The sequence below is a fragment of the Ixodes scapularis genome, unplaced genomic scaffold (genome assembly GCF_016920785.2).
Source record: "Ixodes scapularis isolate PalLabHiFi unplaced genomic scaffold, ASM1692078v2 PGA_scaffold2__306_contigs__length_199485367, whole genome shotgun sequence".
NCBI classification, from domain to species: domain Eukaryota; kingdom Metazoa; phylum Arthropoda; class Arachnida; order Ixodida; family Ixodidae; genus Ixodes; species Ixodes scapularis.
In genome coordinates, this window is record NW_024609857.1 from 114525823 (window position 1) to 114547377 (window position 21555).

General features: G+C 43.8%; 1 long non-coding RNA gene across 1 annotated transcript; it reads left to right on the forward strand.

The window, feature by feature from the left end:
• Positions 1 to 789: 789 nt before the first annotated feature.
• On the forward strand, positions 790 to 4727 carry LOC121836789. Its single transcript, XR_006077997.1, has 3 exons — positions 790 to 920; positions 4199 to 4276; positions 4650 to 4727. It is a non-coding gene; the product is annotated as an uncharacterized LOC121836789 (long non-coding RNA).
• Positions 4728 to 21555: the final 16828 nt, after the last annotated feature.

The following is a 21555-nucleotide window of genomic DNA, read 5'->3' on the forward strand; positions in this document are numbered from 1 at the left end:
AAAAAAAGTACTTCTTCTATGGAGGTAATAGTAAATAATTGGAGAATTGATGCTCTATTCTTGTACAACTCGATCTGCTTGATTACTAGAAACTATATTACCAGTCAAGCCAATTCCACTTTTAATGCTTTAATTCTTCCTGGAATAATATTTGCAATAACTAATCAAAAGCATGATAATAGTATTGGTTGCATGCATGGAAATACATATAAGTTCTTTGTAAGCTTCAATATCTAAACTATACTGATATTGCAACTCTCATTTTGATGTTTAACTCCCTTAGTTTCACCCAATATCTAGAGTACAAAGTCCATAGCATAATCATCTCAAATCACATATTAAATTTAGGTTTGTTCCTAACCTAAAAAATAGTTTAGGAACACAATGAAACCATTTTGTACACGACCGATAAAACGTTTTTTCATAGATCCACACAATTTATTAAAATATTTGCCCAATTCGTTAGGGTTGCCAAAATATTTTAATGATGTTGCCGGGTATTCCATTGTAATTATTTAGAAATGATTTCACTACATAAAACTAGAAAACTTATGTTGTGTTTTTTAGCTTTGACAATATTTTTGTGGCTATTCTTTCATGTATGCGAGAATTAGGTGTACGCCCTCAATGTACAAAGTTAAATGTGGTTAATTTTTATATATTATGCTGTAGTTCTCTTTTTCTCAAATATGGGCTCAAGACACCTCTTTGTTAAGGTTTGTAACTCTATATGTTCTTTATTCTCGAGATCTGACTGGCTGATGGAGTAGAACTGTGGTGGAGTTTTCTGAATGTTTGTCTGGTGCAGATTAACCTAGTTGTTATTTTTTTCTGCGTCTTTTATTGCAGAAATTCGATGGTGACTCTTGACTCATCTGACGGATATACCGCTAAAAACATTGTTAATATCCGAGGTGAAGGTAAGAAAAATTTATGGTCAGTCGGTCTTTCGTTACCAACTAAAATATTAGTAGCTTCTGGAAGTTTAAATAACCGGAAAAATTATGGGTCAAAATTAAGTGCAACTTTTTGTCATTTCTAATTTATGCTGGCAACACTATAGATTTTACACAGTTTAATGTTGCGTTTATTTTTATTTTCTATTCACATTCAGAACTCAACAGAACCACTTGTTTTATAATAAAGAAAACTAAATCTACCTAACAGACTTGTCGGATGCTAAACAGAACGCATCATTCTCAACGAAAATGATGAGCCTTAGTAATTTTTTTAACATAATCTATTTTGGCGAGGAAACTCCGAACTAAAACTTGCTGTACATAATGTTTTTGATTTTTTGATTGTGTGTAAATATGTTAACTTTTCATCAAATTTGTACGTAGTTCAGCTACTCTACTCAAGTCACGATACTTTAACTACATTTCAGAGGTTTTTAGTACCTTTCAAATATACTTTTTTCGGTAATTAGTAGTTTACTTTAATTACTTTTTTCGCGTATCTTCTAATCAAATAACGAAATACTTTTGAATAATTGCGCAAAAAAAGTTACAATGTTGGAAGATCAGCTGCCATTTGCAATAGGGTGGGAAGCATGCTAAAAAGGTATGTTTGGGCTGGCTGGTTAATGAGCACCTTGGTTTAAAACAGCGCGACAAGACAAGGCATAGGCATTGGGGTAATGTTTTGAGGGTCCGACAATCCTTAAAATTTACAACAAGCCCCCCACTGCAACAAACCTGCTACGAGGCGCGGGGAGCGGACAGGACATGTCGCAAGTGAGTCCCAGTAACTACGTGATTAGCGTCGACGACTGGCCTTTCTTGTCGACGCGTTTGAAGAAAGGGCTTGTCCCCCTTTCTCCGCAACGTAGGAACCCTCGCGCACTACAGGAAGCGTACACACTGCATCTTCACTCAAATGAGGTAACAAATTGGAGCACTCGCTCTGAAGTTCATGTGGTGTGTGCTGTACTTTTTCGTTTCATTTCATAACGTTTCATAGGAGTCATGAAACTTTTTTCCAACTCTTTCCTCTTTAGATTCCGCCCTCAACTCATAAATCGCGCATTCTACCAAACAGTTCAAGAAGACGGAAAAGGGAGGAGTCCCCTCTTGCTCGTAGTCTTTGTGTACCCGTACACAGCCATTCTCCCCCTAGAAGATTAGCCCGTCGCCCAAACTTCAGACAAAGGTTGCTTTCCCCACCCCGTTCAGCCCGAAGCTGACAGTGCTGTGGAAGCTACGTGCTCGTTGGGCCAGCCACAGTTTGGCCCCGTGATCACGCTCTCTCGCGCATACCCAGGCGCAGAAAATGAGGCAGGTGATGCAAGGGAGGTGGCTGAAAGGTCCGGCAAGCGCGTAGGTTCCACCACAATGTCAGCTTAGGGATGAAGGGATTAAGTAAGGTCCGGTGTCGTGTGACGTGCCTTTGGGCCCGGTGACGTGCTGCGGGGACCGCAGATGTATCACATTGAAAAGGCAGAGAGCTTAAGAAGGGAAGGATGTACGAAATAGTCCATTGTATTTTCAAATTTTGGTACCGAAAGTCAGGCTTTTGACTCTCTACCTTTTTTTGGCCCACTGAACGTTGCGCTATTAGTAAAATCCGAACATAAATTGATTTATTCAAGCCCAAAATTCGTTTCATGGGGCCCTTTAAACAAGCGCGTGCTAAAAAGCAACGCAAAGGTGACCTCTTTGCGTTGCCTTACCTCCAAAGACTCAGAATATAAAGGTTTTTTTAGATTCAAAGATCGTTCGAGAAACCTTCGTAATTCTCCCAAAGTGTTTACAAAAAAAATTATAATAATAAACAAGCAGTGTTGGGAAGTACTTTATGTACATGGTACTTAAATTAGTGTTTTAAGAGTGTTTAGAAAGCTGGTACGTTGCTTGAAGTACACTCCCTGAGCATGTAGCACTTCACTAAAAAAATATTTCCGGTACTTTCACATGAAAGTAGAACCCCCGACTTCAAACCACATTCCCCAAATTTAAAAAGAAATAAAATGGCGTATCGCCATCTAAAAACGCTCTATCGTCTTTCGAGACGTGATTCGGTAAATTCTCTGAGTGAAGTAATGGCGGCTATCAAACCGATACAAATAAGTGCCTTATAATTTGATCGTATTAAAGGGAAGCTACGGAGCTTCTTGAAAAAAATGAGTTAGAAGTGGATTCTAGTGTATTTTTACCCCGTGAATCCGAATATCCAAACCATTTGCTGCGCAAGTATTGTTGAACGCGAGAAAAACGCAAAAGACAGTCGCTGTCCGTGACGTCATTGACGGATATTTAGGCTGCCCAAGGCTAGGGAGGCGGCGCTTCAGCCATATTTTAAAATTGCTCGCATGGCTCTCCGGCGCGTCGCATTGAAATATAATTGTGATATATGTTATTCTAAAGGCCAAATGAACGCAATTCAAGTGTTTTTTCTCTAAAGTAGAAGTGCCCCATCTTCCCTTTAAATAGTTTGTCGGCTATAGTAATACAGCTACTCTGTCGGGACTCAAATTTATCCAATATTTGCTGCCATTTAAGACAAAAATTGATGCACCTCCGATTACTCCTGGAGAAGCGCATACCAGCTAAAAAACTGCATAGGGTACAAAAGGGCATCATGAAAGATTGTGTTAAGAAGTACTTCTATTTTACTGTGAAAGCATATTGTGTTTACAGCAGTTCACTTCAGATACATTGCACTCGGTGTACTTGAGATTATGCACTTGAAGTACATAACTTCTTATTTACTTTGTACTTATTTCGAGCACATTTTAAATGTACATTACTCGCACTGTAAAAAATCAAACACTCTCTGCAAAGTCAAGCTCAGACAGGCCTCAACCTTTAAGTGTAAATGATGCATCCACAGTACATAATCTTTGAAAAAAAAATCAAAACTATTCGGTACGAACAAGCAGAACAAGCCATTAATGCATTTCTGTGAAAACACAAGCCCCTTTATATATATGCACTTTATTGTCACCATAAAAAAAAATATAAAAGTAGCTTCAAATGTAATTTTTTACTTTTTACGGTAGCGGTAATGTACTCAGTTGTTTTAGTATTATCATACTCGACTCAAATTACTCCTGAAGGCAATTCTCAGAAACTTAACTTAATTACTTTTTCTGAGTAACTTGTACATATCTGCTTTTAATAGGTTAAAATATACTACAAAAACGATTACTGCTTATTTATGAGAAAATTTATGAAGATGGTGTCGTTTATTTCCTTAGGAAATACTTCTAACCTGTTATACGTCGCTTACCTGGACTGCAAGAAGTGTGTTCTACTCAGAAACGTCTATGTAGACGGTAAGATTGCATTCTGTAGCGAGGATGAACGCTTACTCGTGTGAAGTGCTTTGAAAATTTCTAAGGCATATCTTACAGTTTTATCAGGGCAAAAATATGAACGTATCTTATAATTATATTTTCAGGTCCAATGCTCTCCCCGAGTTTTAACGAACAGACCATCCAGTCGAATTCTTCGCTCCCTCTTTGCAGCCTCTTTTTCTAGCCTCTATTTGCACCACATAGTGGCAAAGAGGAATCTAAAAAGTGTATACATTTGGACACTGTTTTTGCTCTTACTTTTTAATTCGCTTTACAAGGAACAGTTTGTTTTCAAACTCAGTTCATATGAAATTATTCGGATCATATAAATTATTTATTGCATTCATTGCAGATTCTGCTTGTGCTCTTCTGGTCCCCGAGAGCGAACTTGGTCATCACTCCATCGGTTGCGATTTTGTTTTCGATCTTCTTTGCGGTGTGCGAGAGAAATACATTATGTATGACGAAAGCTGCAACTGACGTGGCAACTCCAACTTGTGAGGCGGTGTTTGTAGTCGTTTCTTGCACTAAATAAAAAACTACATTTGTGTTGAAAAATGAGTTTTCAAGGATATTAAATGTAACCGTGTGTGTGTGTGGGGGGGGGGGGGGGGGTAGGGGGGTGCACAATAAAGTTTCTAACGCGTCTAAAATCAAATCATCCACGCCCAAAATACAGAAACCTATATTTCTGCAAAAAAAGTCGAATGGCATCCGCTAAACATTTAGAAGGCCGTAAAAGCTTCCCTACGTCACGTGAATTCGAAACGACCAGCTGAATAACAAAAAAAACATCCGGAATATTTAACAAAACAAACCCACATAAAAAGTCCCGAATGTATTCCCGCAAACACTTGCATTAGGTAGACGCCTCTGAAGAAAGCGAAGAATATATTTTACCGCTATAGTAGCTATAGTCGGTTACAAGCAGACTTGTACGTAACGCGTTACAAGTAATTGATTACTTGTAATCAATTACAGTTAAGTGTAATTTTGTAACGCTTCAATTACATTTGTCAAGCTGTAACGCTCGGAGTAATTCAATTACTTTTTTTCTGTAATCAATTACAAAATCAATTACACAATTACCAATTACATTTTTCATCCCACAATTCTTTTTTCTCACAAAAATCAGCATAGTCACTCAGCCATGGAGCAAAAATGATTGACATTTTTTTAACATCTAAAAAAAAATAAAGCTTGGATTAGTCGGCAAATCCTTTTTTCTTTTACGCCACGCTCTTCTACAAGCGCGCCACCAGCCTTGGCTGGGGAGTTCCGGATCTCGTTGCAGATTGCTGATAAAGTCGACGGGAAGCGGGAACTCGCTATTGACTTTTTAGTGGGCTTTGTTCCTTAGGTCGACGCGTCAGCTACCTGACAAGGTCCGGGTCTGAAAACAAAAAAGGGAACAATAACCAAACAAAATTGTGTACGCAATATTTTACTGTGTATTTGTGTATTTCTGTCATCGCAATAAGAAGTAACGTGAAAGTAACTTGAAAAGTAATCAATTACTTTGCAGTAATTGTTCAATTACTTCTGGGAGGTAGTAATCAGTAACGGTAATCGGTTACTTTTTTGACTGTAGTAATTGTAATTGTAATCAGTTACTTTTTTTCAGTAACGTGTACAAGTCTGGTTACAAGTCAAGAAGGTAGTAGAAGCTCCTCCCACAAGTGTGATGCGCCCATCTCAAATCTCTCCGCAGTCGAAAGAAGACTTCACTGGAAACGCTCCTTGTTCCGCTTCAATGGATTCCCAGTTGTCTCCGATCCCACTTTTTAAGAAAGCGACCTTTGTATTCATCGGAGAGGGAACCGAGCCCCTGAAAGCAGCCTTTGTATCCATCGGGGGGGAAGCTAATCCCCGAAAGTCGTATTTGTTTCCGTCGGTGGGGGAGAACTCTAATCTCCCTCTCGTGGCTTCCACAATGCTAAGTCAAAGTAGAAAAATAAAGCAAATATGTACAGAAAGGCAAGACCCTCCTCGCGCGTTGGCCGCGACGTCAAGGAAACGGTGGGACGCTATTGGATGCGGAGGTGGCGGAGGGATATCTGATTCCCTTTGAGGGGCATTTGCCGCTACCTTCTTAACCTGTAACTGACTATAGCGGGAGACTTCGCGGGTTTCGCGCCGTCGATCGCGCTCCATATCAACGGTGGCGATTTTCAAAACTCCGCCAAAACCTTCTACACTGACCTAGCGCCGCTGACGTCTCGGCGCTGTATAGGCGCCTTGCACTGACGTCACATCGTATACTTTTGAGTCTTGACCACCATGTAAAAGGAGGAGAGGGAAGCTGCTTTTGTAAGAATTTTGAGTGACGGGTTAAATTTCTATAATCTTCTGGGAGGAGAATGGCGACGCCTGCGCAAATCCGGGAGGCACAAAGGAGGATCCTGATAAGAGGGGAGTTCCTTCTTCCCCTTTTCTCTGGAGGTCATCGGAAATGACGTCATATGCAAGCCACGTATACGACTTTCACGTCACGCCCTGCGTTACATGACCTGTTACCTCGTGTCAGCTGACGTCATGATGTGGCAGTGTCATATCAAGTCACGTATCACAGTGACGCCGCGCAAATTAATGACGTAAGGTGACACCGTGAGTCACGTGACGTGATGACGTCACGCAACAATGGATCGTAACGTGATTCCATTGCGGCACGAAAAACATAACTATGACACTACTAATAATGACAACAATAAACAAAGCATTTTCGCTAATTATTCTAGAAACGTTCTCGGGCGATCAAGCCGATACGGCTAGGTGGGTTTTAAGCCGGCGATACCAGGAGCGTAAAAGTAGGCGAAATCACTTTCAAACGCTTTCAAGATGAGTGCGCGATTTCGGAAGTGGTCTTCGGTGACAACAAGACGGTGTTAGATTCTTCCCAACATTATTTCATAAGGCGTACACGCAGCCACACCAACGACAGGGAACGCTTCATGCATACGCATGCAGTTTCGTCGGTTCCTGGATTTCAAACTTGGGCGCGTGATTTTCGAAGCCTTGTTCAATTACCACCACAAAGCCCTAGTTTGGGTCCAATAAAATTGTTTAAAAGGTTGACGAAATGCTTTCTAAATATTCCATCCTCATTGGTTTCAAAACGCTATGGAATTTTGTTCAATATGTTAATCGGTTTAAGATGAACCGCCTATGTGAACTTTAGTGTGCGCGCTCTCCCATTACCGTTCATTAAATTTATCGGCTCCGTAATGACACCCTAGCGGCCACAATGTCTAACCTCGGCTGTCGCAGCGTTTCAAGTTATGGGTAGCGTGAGTGCCCTGGCTATTTGTTTTGAAACTGGTGGCTCATATGAAACTTCTATTATGCGCTTGTACTTATAACACAGATAAAGCGCGTTAAAATTGATGTTTCTTTAAGAACAAGAAGTGCGATAATTAATACGATAAATAAAACGTTCGATTTAAGGAAACGTTTGGTTGGTTTTCCATAGACGCAGTGTTCTAAAAAATTCGCTTAACAGGAATGACTTCGAGCGTGCACTACGGTTAACACGTACCCGAACTTTGCATAGCCGCTATTAGCCAGCGCGAAATGGAGAAGCAAAGAGCGACGGCAAGCGAAGGCCGCCAAAGGACGGAGAGAGGAAAAGCGCGCAAACAAACATTTTGCGTGGAGCAAAAAAAAAAAAAAAAAATGCTGGCGTTCTGTGGCGGAGGGTGGTGCGATGCGAGTAGGCTAAAAACGCCGGCTACGGCTCTTGAGGCAAGGGTCGCCAGTTACCGCCCGCTCGCGTGCCTGTCTCCCACAGCGACCAATCTCCCGCTCCCGTTGTATGTTTTCTGTCATGCTTGCGTCTCGATATCGACCAATGAGCAAATATGGGCAGGCAACTCGACTTGTGTTCCAAAAATTACTCTTTTTTAAGAACTTGAAGGTTCCGAGGAGTTTCTGAGAAATATTGGAAATACGTCGTGATTCTTGACGTCAAACCGATTTACCCAGCGGAGACTATCAGATCATAGAATTTATCTGTTTCCCAGCAAGAGGCGTATGAAACATATCGGTAATATTTTTTATGGCGAACTAGACAAGCTTTGAAAGTGTTTGTTTTTATTTTAAGCCTGTGTTTTGCTTCATGCTGTGTTTCTCTTCTAAAGGCAATTTAGAATACCCGGCATATTTTGGAGACTTCATTTAAGTTGAACTTCTGATAGGCCGAACAAATTTGCATGGTCCATTCGTGTTCGTCTCAAATGGAGTTTACTGTAAAAAGTACAAAATGGTCGACTATACTTTTTAAAATATTTTTTGTACCTTCCACTTGTCATAATAGCATTCAGCATACATTTAGTAGTGTTACCGGTATGACGCCACAGGCGGTTAGCGCTTGCGTTCCCGTATGCGACCGTTACGCCGTTCGCTATTTTCATATTAAGCCTTTGTTAATTTTTATGCATCTCTATGCCCTGTAGATGGCTACATGATCAGCATAATTGTGATTCTATGCTTTCTGATATTTTGTTTTGCACTCTAACCGCTGAAAATCACTTGTTTGTATATGACTCGGCGAGGGAACAGATCAGGCTGTGAAATTGTCGTGTCCACGGACATCCACTTACACAGCAGTGCAGTGGGAGAATATAGCAATAATGCAAGCATGAAAAGAAAGTCAAATTTACGCGCTCATAAAAGGGGTTTTCTGACCCAAAGCAGCAAATTACATGTGCAGTATAGCCTCCGTCGCTGTTGATCCATAAAACCCGCAAACTACATTCTAGCCTCAAGCTGAAAAGCTAACGCCAACCAGCTGTGAAGATGTTTTTTATAGGTAAATTTGAAAACCGGAAACCTAATTGTGTTACAATTTGCGCGCTTACACAAAATCAGTGTAAGCAACCGTTCGCGTGCTTACAGTGTTCAATGTGTTATATAAATCATGTTCCTACTCTGTTGGCAGCGCAAGGGAATACTGGTTAAATGGAAAGGATATCCAAAGTGGAAATGCACGTTCGAGCCTCGGCGCCACCTGAATGCGGCCTGTCTTAAGGAACTGGAGCAGTCAAGGAAGCCATCCCCGGAGGGCCTTCAAGACGCCGCAAACAAGCTACTGTCTGAAGTGCAAAAAAAAAAAAGCTAGCAAACTGCCGTAAGAGCAATGGCCTCATAAGGGTAGAGTTTGACCTCGATATATATCGTTGGGTTTTTCAAAACCAGAAAAAGCTAGCCAATTACTGGATTTTATGCGAGAGAAAGGACTTTGACAGGCTCGACCTGCCAGAAGGGTGGGACAGCAGAGAGGATAAGTTTGGTGAAGCTGTGAGCATCGTTTTCCCAGTGAGGGTAAAAGGAACTCTGCGTTGCCAGAAATCTTCCAGAAAATTTGCGCTCGGCTTTCCTCTGGAGAGATTGCATGTGTACTTTGTGACACAGGGACAAAAAACAGAATAAAGATGGCAGGTCGTGACTGTGAACCTTCAGTTGAGTTAAAAGAAAATGCACTCACATTAACTTTGAGCAATCAAAGCGTTCTTGAAATAGACGATGAAAAGCATCTTTCAACGCAGTTTTATGCTAGGAAGATTGAAGAAATGATGATGATTAACGGTTTAATGGCGCAAAAGTGACGAAGGCCATGCTGCGCCAGACTACAAGACTAATGCGACTCACAGTAATGGTAATTGAGAGCATACATGAAGCTGATGTTTTATATATTTATGGTGAACAGAAAATGCAGTACTTAAATTTTGTGTAGAAGGCCACTTGCTTGCAAAAAGTTGAGGACCCGATTGAATGGAATGATGGGATGCTCGCCTAACAAAAGTGTTGGATGGAAAGGAATCTGATATGTAAAAAGCTCTGGAAAACAGGCAAGCCGGTTCTGCTCAAAGCCTGGACAAGAACACAAAATATGCACAACTGTCAAAGGTTCACCGCAATGCTCGCAGCTTGGAGCGTCTTCTCCACAAAGAAGGTGTCCGTGAGTCAGGAAGGTGTGGCCGATTCTAAGACGGCACAAGAGAACCTCATGAAAACGGTTTTTACGAGATGAATTCTCCCACAACCCCAAAACTGGCTTAATAGCATGCAGCTTATTTGCACTCTCTAGGTTCCACTCAGATTGCCAAGCATCGAGGAGAGCTTTCCTAAGGAGGGGTTTGATATCTTGAAAGGGTATGCCCCGTCGGATTTCTAGGAGATTGCTTGCGGAGGTAGCCAGCTGGTCTGCTTTCTCATTGCCTTTGATCCCAACATGGCTTGGGATCCAGCAGAATTTGATAACGAACCCACGCTCTAAGCAGCAATTGATTTTATAGCGTATTAGCTTAGCGAGCATGTTTTTTGTATCTCTTACAGAGCAAAGGGCAACGATGACACTTTGGGAGTCTACAAAAAGAATTGCCTTCATTGTTTTGCTGGTGGTGATATACTCGATTGCAAGGAGAACACCATATAGCTCCGCAGTAAAAATACTAGCCATGCAGCTAAGCCGCTGGGCCTGTATGAAAACCTCAGAATAAACAGCCGATCCCACTGCAGAAAAAGTCTTGGAGCCATCTGTATAAAATTGAGTATAGTCATCATATTTATTCTGTAAGCCAAGAAATTCTTGTTGAATAAGCAGAGGGGAGACATTATGCTTGCTATACCGTGTGAATGACCAGTCGCATGATACTGGAAGCATTTTCCAAGGGGAAATACTCTCGGCTTTTTGGAGAAGGTTAATGCCATGAAGGTCGAGACCGAGAGATGACTGATCACTGTGAACACGAAAGCTCAATGGCCGCACAATGCTTGGTTTATTTTCAAAAAGGCGGGCAAATTGAGATTGCTGGAGAGCAAAAAAGGTTGGATGGTGAGGATTAGACAAAATCCTGGAAGTATAGCTCAAGCCCAGGTACTGCCGTCGCTTGGAAAGGGGCATCTGGTGAGAGTCCGCGTACAAGCTTAAAACAGGCGATGTCCAAAATGCACCCGTAGCAAGGCGCAAGCCAAGGTGGTGTATTGGGTCCAACATCTTCAGGGAGGATGGTCGCGCTGAGTTGTACACGACGGCACCATAATCAAGACGGGATCGTACCAAAGCGTTATACAAGCGTAGCAGGCATAGTCTGTCAGAGCCCCAAGTTTATGTGACAAAATTTTCAAGATGTTTAGGGATTTCAGGCACTTTTGTTCCAATTCCTTTAAGTGAGAGATAAAATTCAATTTCTTATCAAATATGACTCCCAGAAACTTATGCTCGGCTTTAACTGGTATAGGTGCTCTGTTCAATTCCAACACTGGCTCAAGGGACAGCCCTCGTCGAAGAGAAAATGGAACGCACACCGTTTTTCCGGATGAAAACCTGAAGCCATTTTCGTCGGCCCACTTACTGATCTTATTAATTGCTAGCTGCAGCTCGCGTTCACAGCTGGACAGATTACAAGAGGAAAATGATATCTGTAGGTCGTCGACATACAATGAGTGTTCAATGGAAGGTGGCAGTATTTGAGCTAGGGTGTTAATCTTTAAAACAAATAATGTGACAGTCAGGATGCCCCCCTGAGGAACCCCATTTTCTTGAACAAATGTGTCTGATAATGTGGTGCCTAGTCGAACCTGAAAGGTCCGCCCAGTCAGAAAAGCTTTTATACAACGCAACATGCGGCCCCGTACTCCGCAGGCATAAAGGTCTCGCATGATTCCCTATCTCCAGGTCGTGTCGTACGCCTTCTCCAGGTCAAAAAATACAGACACACAGTGCTGCCTCTTTACAAAAGCCTCCCGGATTCTTGTGTCGAGGCGCACGAGGTGATCTAGAGTAGACCGGCCTTGGCGGAAACCACACTGATTGTTATCAAATAGGTTTTGTTCTTCAAGAAAAAACACCAGCCGTTTGTTGATAAGTCTTTCGTACGTCTTACCAAGGCAGCTCGTAAGGGAATCGGGCGGTAGCTCGAGCAAAGAGAGGGGTCTTTGCCAGCTTTCAAGAGGGGTATAACATGTGCTCTTTTCCAGGATTCAGGGAAGTAAGCTTTTTCCCAGAGAAGGTTGAAAAAACTAAGCAGATGTTGTAGGGGCAGCCTACGAAGCATCTCATAGTGGATGAAATCAGGGCCTGGGGCAGACTGTTTCCTGATGTCAAGAGCCAACTCCAGTTCACGGAGCGTAAAGGGCTGGTTGTATGGTGTAGAGGTTGCCCCCGACATAACTATTCGCTCACATTCTGCTTTCATTTTAAACTGTTTAAAAGTGGCACTGTAGTTTTCAGAACTCGAAACGCTCTGGAAGTGAACGCCAAGAGTATTGCCTAAGTCTTTCAGTGATGTGAGAACATTCTTGAACAATGGAGGGATAATAAAACAGCGGTAATCCCCTTTGATTTTGCGATAACGGTCCCACACCTCCTTTGCGGGGACAAAGCTGTTCAGTAAGGAGACATATTTCGTCCACGATTTCTTTTTTGCTTGCCTTCTAGTCCAGCGGGCTTGAGCTTTTCGCCTTTTAAATTCAATCTTGTTATTTACGGTGGGGTACCGTCGAAATATGCCCCAAGCTTTGTCTTGTTTCTTCATTGTCGTGGAACATTCTTCAGTCCACCAGGGCCTGCACTTTTTTGGTAATTTCCCAGAGGTGCGAGGAATAGATTGTTCTGCAGCCTCAATTATCTTCTTAGTAACATAGGCTGTAGCATCATCTGGAGGCAAGACTGATAATAAAGAAATATCAAATGTTGCAGATGAGCAAAAGAGTTCCCAATCCGCTTTGTCAAGGCGCCATCTCGGCGTACATTCTAAAAGCGTACTAACAGCAGCTAGGCTCTCTACGACAATCGGGAAGTGGTCGCTCCCGAATGGGTTTTCTAAAACCTTCCAAGAAAAACAAGGAAGCAGAGAGGGCGATGATAAAGATAAATCGATGCAGGTGAAGGAGTTATGAGCATCACTAAAAAAAGTTGGAGATTTCGTGTTTAAAAGACAAAGATTCGATGACAATAAAAGTCGTTCTATGAGTTCTCCACGTGAGTCAACTCGTGCACTGCCCCACATGGTGTGATGAGCATTAAAATCGCCTAATATTAAAAAGGGTTGTGGTAGTTGGGCAATGAGCTTTTGAAGTTCACGCATGTGCACTGTGATCTGTGGCGGAAGGTACAATGAAACAACGGTGATTAAACGGTCGATCAGAACCCTCACAGCCACTGCCTCGAGCGGAGTGTCCAGGGGCACCTCGGCACATGCCACCCCTCTCTGCACAACAACTGCCACACCACCGGCTGAATGAGATGATGGGCGGTCTTTACGAAAAGTGTGATAGGACCGTAAAACATTTGTATGGCTAGAATTCAAATGAGTCTCCTGCAAAGCCAGAGCTATCGGTCGTAGCTCACTAAGAAAAAAACTAATGTCATCAATGTTGCGTAGGAGACCTCAACAGTTCCATTGCATAAAAGAAAGATGACCCATAAAAATTATTTAAAATCGATAAAAAGTTGTGGGCAAAAGTGCATAAAAATATCGGTGTGGCTGCCTTTTAGTGAAATCCCCTAAAAACGTATAAAAAAGGTAAAAAGATACCTATATATAGTTCAGCTCATTTTCTTTCGGAGCTAAAATCCGAGGAATATTTCTTTTCTTTCTAGCATTGTCTTTCTGTCGTTCTGCAGGCTCACCCGCGGAAGACGACAAGGACTCCGCTCCCGAAGGAAGCAAGTCGTCATCTGAAGCTAGACCGGCCTCTTCCTTTTTTCTCTTCCGTTGATACCTCTGGGCCCCTCAACGAGACTGCCTCGTCAGAGTGACCCGGCTTTCTCGCATTGTCGGTCAGGCGAGTGGGCTGTGCCCGGCCTCTGCCTGACGAGCCGGCAGGCACCTGGGATGCCTGCGCTAATTGTTTTTGGGGTGCAGAGGAAACATTGGCTGCCTTCGAGCATGAAGGCACAGGGGTGGCAGTTTCCATGCTACCCTCGGTGGATGGGACATTGACCTCCATGGCCTCCTCCACCCCCTGTGCAGAGGAAGGAGGGGATCCCTTTCGGACTTGGGAACGGGTGGGGTCAAGCACCACCCGAACCTTCGGGGCCAGGCGTTGCTGAAACGCCTTGGACTTCGTGAGCTTCTGTGGGGCCTCAGGCGTCTGAGATCCCACAGAAGTCTCTGTAGGGGTGAGGGGACTGGGTGGGCACTCAGTGTCTCGAAGACTATACTGGGTACCCACTGATGCCTTTGACAGCGACCTAGTCCCCCTGACGGCCGCCTCGGCGTATGTTCCTCCTTGAAGGAACGAAAAGCGTTTTCGTGCCTCATGGTAGCTCAAGTTTTCCTTTGTTTTTAAGGTTAAAATTTCTTTCTCCTCTTTAAACTTTGGACACGATCGCGAGTAAGCAGGATGGGAACCAGTGCAGTTGATGCACTTAGGGGTTGAGCTGCCACACGTATCTGTTGGGTGGTCTGTGCATGCACACTTTGCGCAGGTTGTTTTTCCGCGGCAGGTGGCAGAGCCATGACCAAACCGTTGACACTTGAAGCAACGTCTCGGGTTCGGGACGTATGGGCGCACCTTACAGTGGGCAGCACAGTGGAAGAGAATGTAAGTACAATATGTTTTGTTGGTCGCTCATTTCCGTCTTTACGAAGCAGAATTCGTCGTACTGCCGTTACTCCTTGACTGGAAAGACCTTCCAAAATCTCCTCGTTACTTGACTCTAGCAAATCATCCTCGGAAATTACTCCTTGGCAATTATTTAGTGTTCGATGAGGAGTGACGGAGACTCTATACTCAGAAATCTTGTTTAGGTCCAAGAGGGCAGCACTCTGTGTGCCATTTTCCACTTCAACAAGCAAGTCACCAGATACTAGCTTCTTTGCTTTGAAGTTTTTGCCTACAAGGGTTTCTGGGGTTTTTGCGATCAGAAAAGGTGACAACTTCGCAAGAGGTTTTTCGTCTTGTTCAGAGAGCATAACAAGGAATCGGCTAAAAGTGTTCTGTACCGGTGAAGACTTATCATTCAGTTTTACTTCGGTCCGACCCCTTTTCAGGTGCCGATCAGAGGGTTTAGAACGGAGGGGTGCCATAAGAGGGGCAAAGAATGTTCAGAATCCGCGGTGCACCGCCCACCACCGAGCCCAACAAGGGGTTAGGTAACGCACCATAACAAGAAGGGCTTGGCTGGAGACGTTACGCTAACAGTGCTGCCCGGAAACTATACCCAAGTGTGGGTCAAGACAGAGGTCTATTGCCACCCAAGGTTAGCCCTCGCCGCCAAAGAGGGGTGAAAAAGGAGGAAGAGAAATGAGAGAGAAATAAAGGAAGCAGGAAAGGTAAAGGTAAGAGATTGGAGGGGATAGTAGAAGAAAAGGCGACTAGACTGAATCATCCTGGCCGGGCCTTACCAGGACTCCCGTCTACAGGAAGCAGGGGCCAAAGTGGTGTGTTGCCTCGCCCGGGGGGCTCCGAAGGGTCCAAACCTACCCAGGGCTCAGCTCAACCACCAGGACGCCCTTTTCCCTGGACACGGGCTCGCCACGCACAGCCAGACGTGGGTGGGTCTTAGCCACTTTTTACTCAGGGTCTGTGGTGTCGTTAAAGTGGCTGGGGTCCGTGGTGACGCTACTCACCAAGCACCTAGCACCTAAGGTGCAGGCGCCCCCTGCGGAGCTCGGGGTCCGTGGAGACGCCACTCTCCAAACACCTGCTTTCACAGGTGCCCCCTGCGGGGGAAGACTGAAGAAAAGCTACCCCACATGCTGGACGTAGGTGCCCGCCAACGTCTTGAGGAACGGGTGAAGGCGCTTTGTAAGAAAGTTAAACATGCCTACGCAAAGCAAAAAGGACGGAGCAAGGCCAGCTTTTTGCTAAAGACTCACTACATAACAGTCACGATCCCTTCTCCTACGATTCAAAGTGCCGAAAACGTCAATGTCGCTCCTCTGGAAGACGAGTTCATTCCAGATCAAGGGAGTGGTTCTGTGCACGAACTACTTGCAGATAAGGCCGATGACAGTAACACAGTAAAGGAGGTAGTCTCAAAGCTTGGCCGTGAAGTTGAAAAACTAAAACAGAGATGTGATCTCCTCGAAAAAGAGAAGGCGGCCCTGCAAGCTGCCCTAGAAGTTCACGAGGGAACATTGAATTATGGAAAAAAAATGGGCGAGGGATGTAAAAAAAACGACTGCAGGAAGCTGATAGCTGCCGGAGCCAGCATTGATGACGCAGTGAATGATTTCTTACGCAGTTTCGGGTTGAACCTTCACGATAGCTTTGTAAGTGATCTAAAGGGCTTACTTCACTATATTACATATCTCGATGAAGGACGCGTGTCTGTCCAACACGCAGCAAATCGGTTATATGGTGGTTGTAGTAAGATTTCCTACAGTGACCTGGATCCCTCAGACCAGCAGATGGTACGCGATATAGCAGTGCTTCTAGACGAGCAAGCAGTTAGCAACACATTTTGGCAGCAGCTGTGTAGAACAGTAAAATACTTACCTTCGGTAAAACTTCTCGACAGCTACCGAGAAACACTTACCATCCACATAGAGATTTTTAAAACTCCAGGAAACGCCAAAGGTGCGCAAGTCTCGTTTTTGAGAGACTTGGAAACTGCAATTAAAGAAATTGCTGCAGACGAAAAGAAAAAGCTTACGGCTATAAGTGTCCAGCGTCTTGTAATCAAGATAGAAGGAGACGGCTACAAAGACAGCAAGAAAACGTCCTGGAGGACACTTTCTTTTGTTGTCATTCGCTCCGACAACCAACTGCAGAGCCCTAGGTGGCATCGCTTGCTCGCAGTAGTCGAAACGCACGAGTGTTATTTTGCCATAAGGGAGTCATTCCGATCACTAATAAGTGAAATCAATAACATGATTAAGAAAGAAAATATTATTTGGAGGGCTTCACTTTCAGAGTGAAGGTGTGTCTAGGCGCTGACCTGAAGTTTAATTTGTTAGCGCTTGGCTTGCAGTCAGCCTCTTTGAACTTCCCCTGCCCGTTTTGCATCGCTGATGCAAATGAGCGAACAAACATTGACTTGGAAATCACCCATTTAAATGCGCCACCTATTGCTAGTACTCGCGACAACATGAAGTCGGATTGCGATGAGCTTAAACACGGAGTTCAGTTCTCACCTCTTTTTGATATTGAACTCTCCGCTGTCGTCCCCGATACATTGCATATGACAATAAAAAATTTGCCATCGTCTTTCAGATACATTAGTAATCGAACTTGATGACCTTGATTGCCAGGCCAAAGTCCAAAACCCGACCTCAAAAAACGAGCACATGGCTAAATTTATAGCACTGATTAACAGTCTTCGGGCGAGGTTTGATGTCTGGAAAGACGATAAGAAGGGGCAAGCTTTCACTACACTAACGGGAGACGAATGCAAGGTGCTCCTGCGAAGTATTCCCGAAAAAGCAAAGGGCCCTATTGAAACAGGCCAATATGAACTCGGCTTATTGGAAATATTGTATTCCACTGAGGTTGGTGGAAACCAATAAAACCTTATTGTTATCCGATTAACCCAATACGCGCGATGTGAATTCATATCGGAGCACAATATCCCGATATAGTATGGGGTTATTGGTATACAACAGGATATTGGAGCACAATATCCCGATATAACTTGCGGTTATTGGTATACAACAGGATATCGGAGCACAATATCCCGACAGAACTTACGGTTATTGGAATAGAATATGACATCGCGTGCATATTGGTGAGCGACATGGGCATACTGTGCGGCCACACTGGCCACACGATATATAAATATCGGTCGTCGATCACGGGCCCAAGGGAGAATGCAATATGATATCGCGTGCATAAATCTCAGAACGAATTCCAAGTTACCAACATGAATTACGTCGGCATCTACCGCGGACTAAGAGGAAACGTAACACAATACTGATCGTCCGTGAGGGAACATGCGGATATCTGTATGCCCACATATTCGACATCGCGTGAATGATACCGTAAAACAGCAGGAGTTACCATACGGCAATACGAGAGAGAACGATATTGGAGGTGGATGCACACAGAAACACGAAAGTTCCGCGTTGCAAACACATTCACATGGATCGAAAGCGCAAGTACTACGTACGGCTGCTGGTACGGCACACAGAACAGACAGCCTCGCGCGCTTGAAATGCTAGACAACCACCAAACCATTCAGAATATCTAGCTGGAACACCCGCGACCTACCTTTTAATGAGAAAGCCCAATAACGACGTGCTTATTGGAGTGATCGCTTTCAAACAAATGTTTATTGCAGTTGTTGTAATGCAACAAAAGTTAGGTTCCCTGTGTTGAAACCCAAATCGAACACGATACGTGACGATGTCCATTCGCACGATAACATAATGAGGGTTAATAGGCTTGAAAGGTCACGTGCATGTAGTTGCTTCTTACCCGCATATTTATCGATATTGACCCACCTTTCTGGGTAATCCTAAGTCATACACAAAATCCACGACCGCATGCGAGCACATTTCACCCACCACTCTTCATCGCCTGTTTCGCGAGATGCCCAAACTGTAAAAAACGACGTGAAAACTACGTGCATTTGCGCCATCAAACGATACGTTACAGACTCGTTTTTTGAGAAGGTAAGTTTCCATTGTCAACCCGCGCGTGCAAAAGCTCGAGCTTCGGAAACAGTTCGCTTTGGAACGTTCGGAGGCAGTTCGCTTCGCCGCGAGCCCAGTGGGCCGGCGAGCCTGCGCGCATGCGCTGCCTGCGCTGTAGCCCATCGAGCCAGCGAGCCGCCGTCCGAGCCCAGCGGCCCCAGCGGCCCAGCCAAGCCCGGCCGAGCCGTTGACGCCGCCTGCGCAGCGACTGACCCGGCGGGACGGCGAGACCGACGGATGACAGTTCGTCAAGTACGTCGCGCACTTTGCTTGTGGGCTCCAAGTCAAACCAACGCACTTTCAATCGCTTCAAAAGGTACGTACACACGACTTTATTGCTTGCAGCATTGAGTGCTTTGGTATACACAGATCAAAGTGAACACAGAAGGAGAGAAAACAGACATGATATTTTGAAATCGCAGCTTATTTGAACGCACGTGTCCCCTGTTGAAAGCCTCTGGCTGTGCTCTGTTGCAGGCGTTCTTTCGACTGCGTGTATTCCGATGTAACGTCAGTCAGTGTTCACGCTCGGCTAGCTTCGCTATCTTGTTATCTCATGTGCCAAATAGACGTAGAAACCAGCGTCTTCTCTCTTTCGGATATTCAACCTCCAGCCCCCCGGCTCCCAGCGTGCTTGCCGGCGCAAAGGCTCGTTGGGCTCGTTCGAACAGGCATTGTTTGAAGCTGACGAGTCGCCGAAGTGTTACCGGAGCTTCTCTTTACGAAAGTCGCGATCGACGCTCGACTCTGAGCTCGTACTTTTTTTCTTCCCTGGTACGAAAGTCGCGATCGACGCTCGGCTCTGAGCTCGTACTTTTTTCTTCCCTGGTAGACTATGAGTGCCGACCACTGATCTGTGGCGCCGAATGGCGCCGAACGAAGTTGAGAAGCGCTAGCGAGTCAGTCGGATTTTCGTGACGCCGCCCAACTGCTCTGCTACCGGCTGCGCTCAACAAATAATGTAAAAAACAAAAACAAAAAAACGCGTTTTTTTTTGTTGTTTTCCACCTCATTTAACGCAAAGTAAATCGCGGCTGTACGTTGGTTGACTCCCCATTACTATCTCTAGATCGTAGATAGTCTCATTACAACAGTGTCTCTTTGGTGTGATCTTATTCTGATTTCGTTACATCTTGCTTTTTCATCTTGGCACACTTCTAGACGACCTTCTACACGTTGCACACCTTGTCGACATGTCTCTGGTGTTTGAGACAAATTGGAAGTCACTGTTTGCTCACTCCTTGGTGCACATATTTCATGTTCAACATCAGGTAGCTTAAGGAGGCGCCATGAAACCCTGGAATTTGTTCAGAGGTACCTCAACATACTGTATTCGAGTGCCGTTTTGTGTGGTGTAGTTTCATACAAAACGAAATTGCACTTTCTTTGTAATATACCCTATAATTGTTTACTGCAATTAGAGTTGCAATGAAACATTGGCCACGAGAGATAACTTGGCCAACGCGGCCGAGAAATTCCTCGCATAATTTTCTCCATTGGTTATTTTGGACGTTGACAAATTTTCTTGTGAGTAATAAGTGTTATGGACATGTGTTTCTTCTACTTTTCGTACAGGCACTTCAGTTAGATAAACCCCAGCAAAGGCAGCAAGACAGTCTCATGGGGTCACACCAAGGATAACGGCATTCCTGCTCGAGTCCGAGTCTTGTCACCGAACTTCACTGAGCATAAACCGTATGATTTATTACATAGTAAACATAGTTAAAGCAAAATGGATAGTTTCTATCTTTATTATATAATATGCTTGTAAACCAATCAACTCTTAATTATTTAATTACTGAAGTAAACCATGATGATTAATTGTTTTTTTGTCACCAGAAAACCCTAATGTAGATTCATTTTACCAAGGAAGCTAGCAATTTTACAAAACAAATTACCAATATTATTGAAAGTATCAGACTTGATATTTGCTTTGTTGCATTTCCATGCTCATAAATTAGCAGAAATCTTTGCAAATAAGTTATGTTATTTCACACGATGAGGTTAGTTATTTAAGATACTAGTGCACCTTAGCCAAAAACAAGCTTTCGTCATTGACATGTACACTTCTTAAGGAGTGTCTATAGGAGACGACGCGGTATCCAGACCAGTTAATGTTTACAGTTTGGGCCACACAGTGCTGACACAGTTCAATCTTGAGGTCAAGAGTTAAATCCCTAAATGCATCAGATTTTCATGTATATCTTGTTTACAAGCAACCATACTTCACTTGAAATTTTTCATTCTTAACGTAGAATACCGCGCATCCGTCCCAGTCCACATTACGCACCCATTCCCAAATTTATAGGATCTGAGGAAATATGCACAGTACATCTATATGTAAAATTAATGACCGGACATGTGGCCACCCCCCATTCTCTCGCGATTATTTCAAAATTTTGAGTGGGCGCTTGCCCGGTATTTTACGGTATACCATTTCTTAAGAATAGTATGATACATTCATTAACAAGGCAGTTTGTCCTCTTAGGAAGCAGTTGGTTTTTTATAACTAGTCCCCCCGCCTTGTCTACAAAAGGCCGGTCAGACACCGCACGGACCTGTGAACACCAGGAAAATAATCGACAGATTGAATATGGCTCTTACAGGGATTCAGGGGGTGTCCCCTCACTTTATTTGAGTAGGAATACAAGCAGTACTTAAATTCTTTTTTTTAAA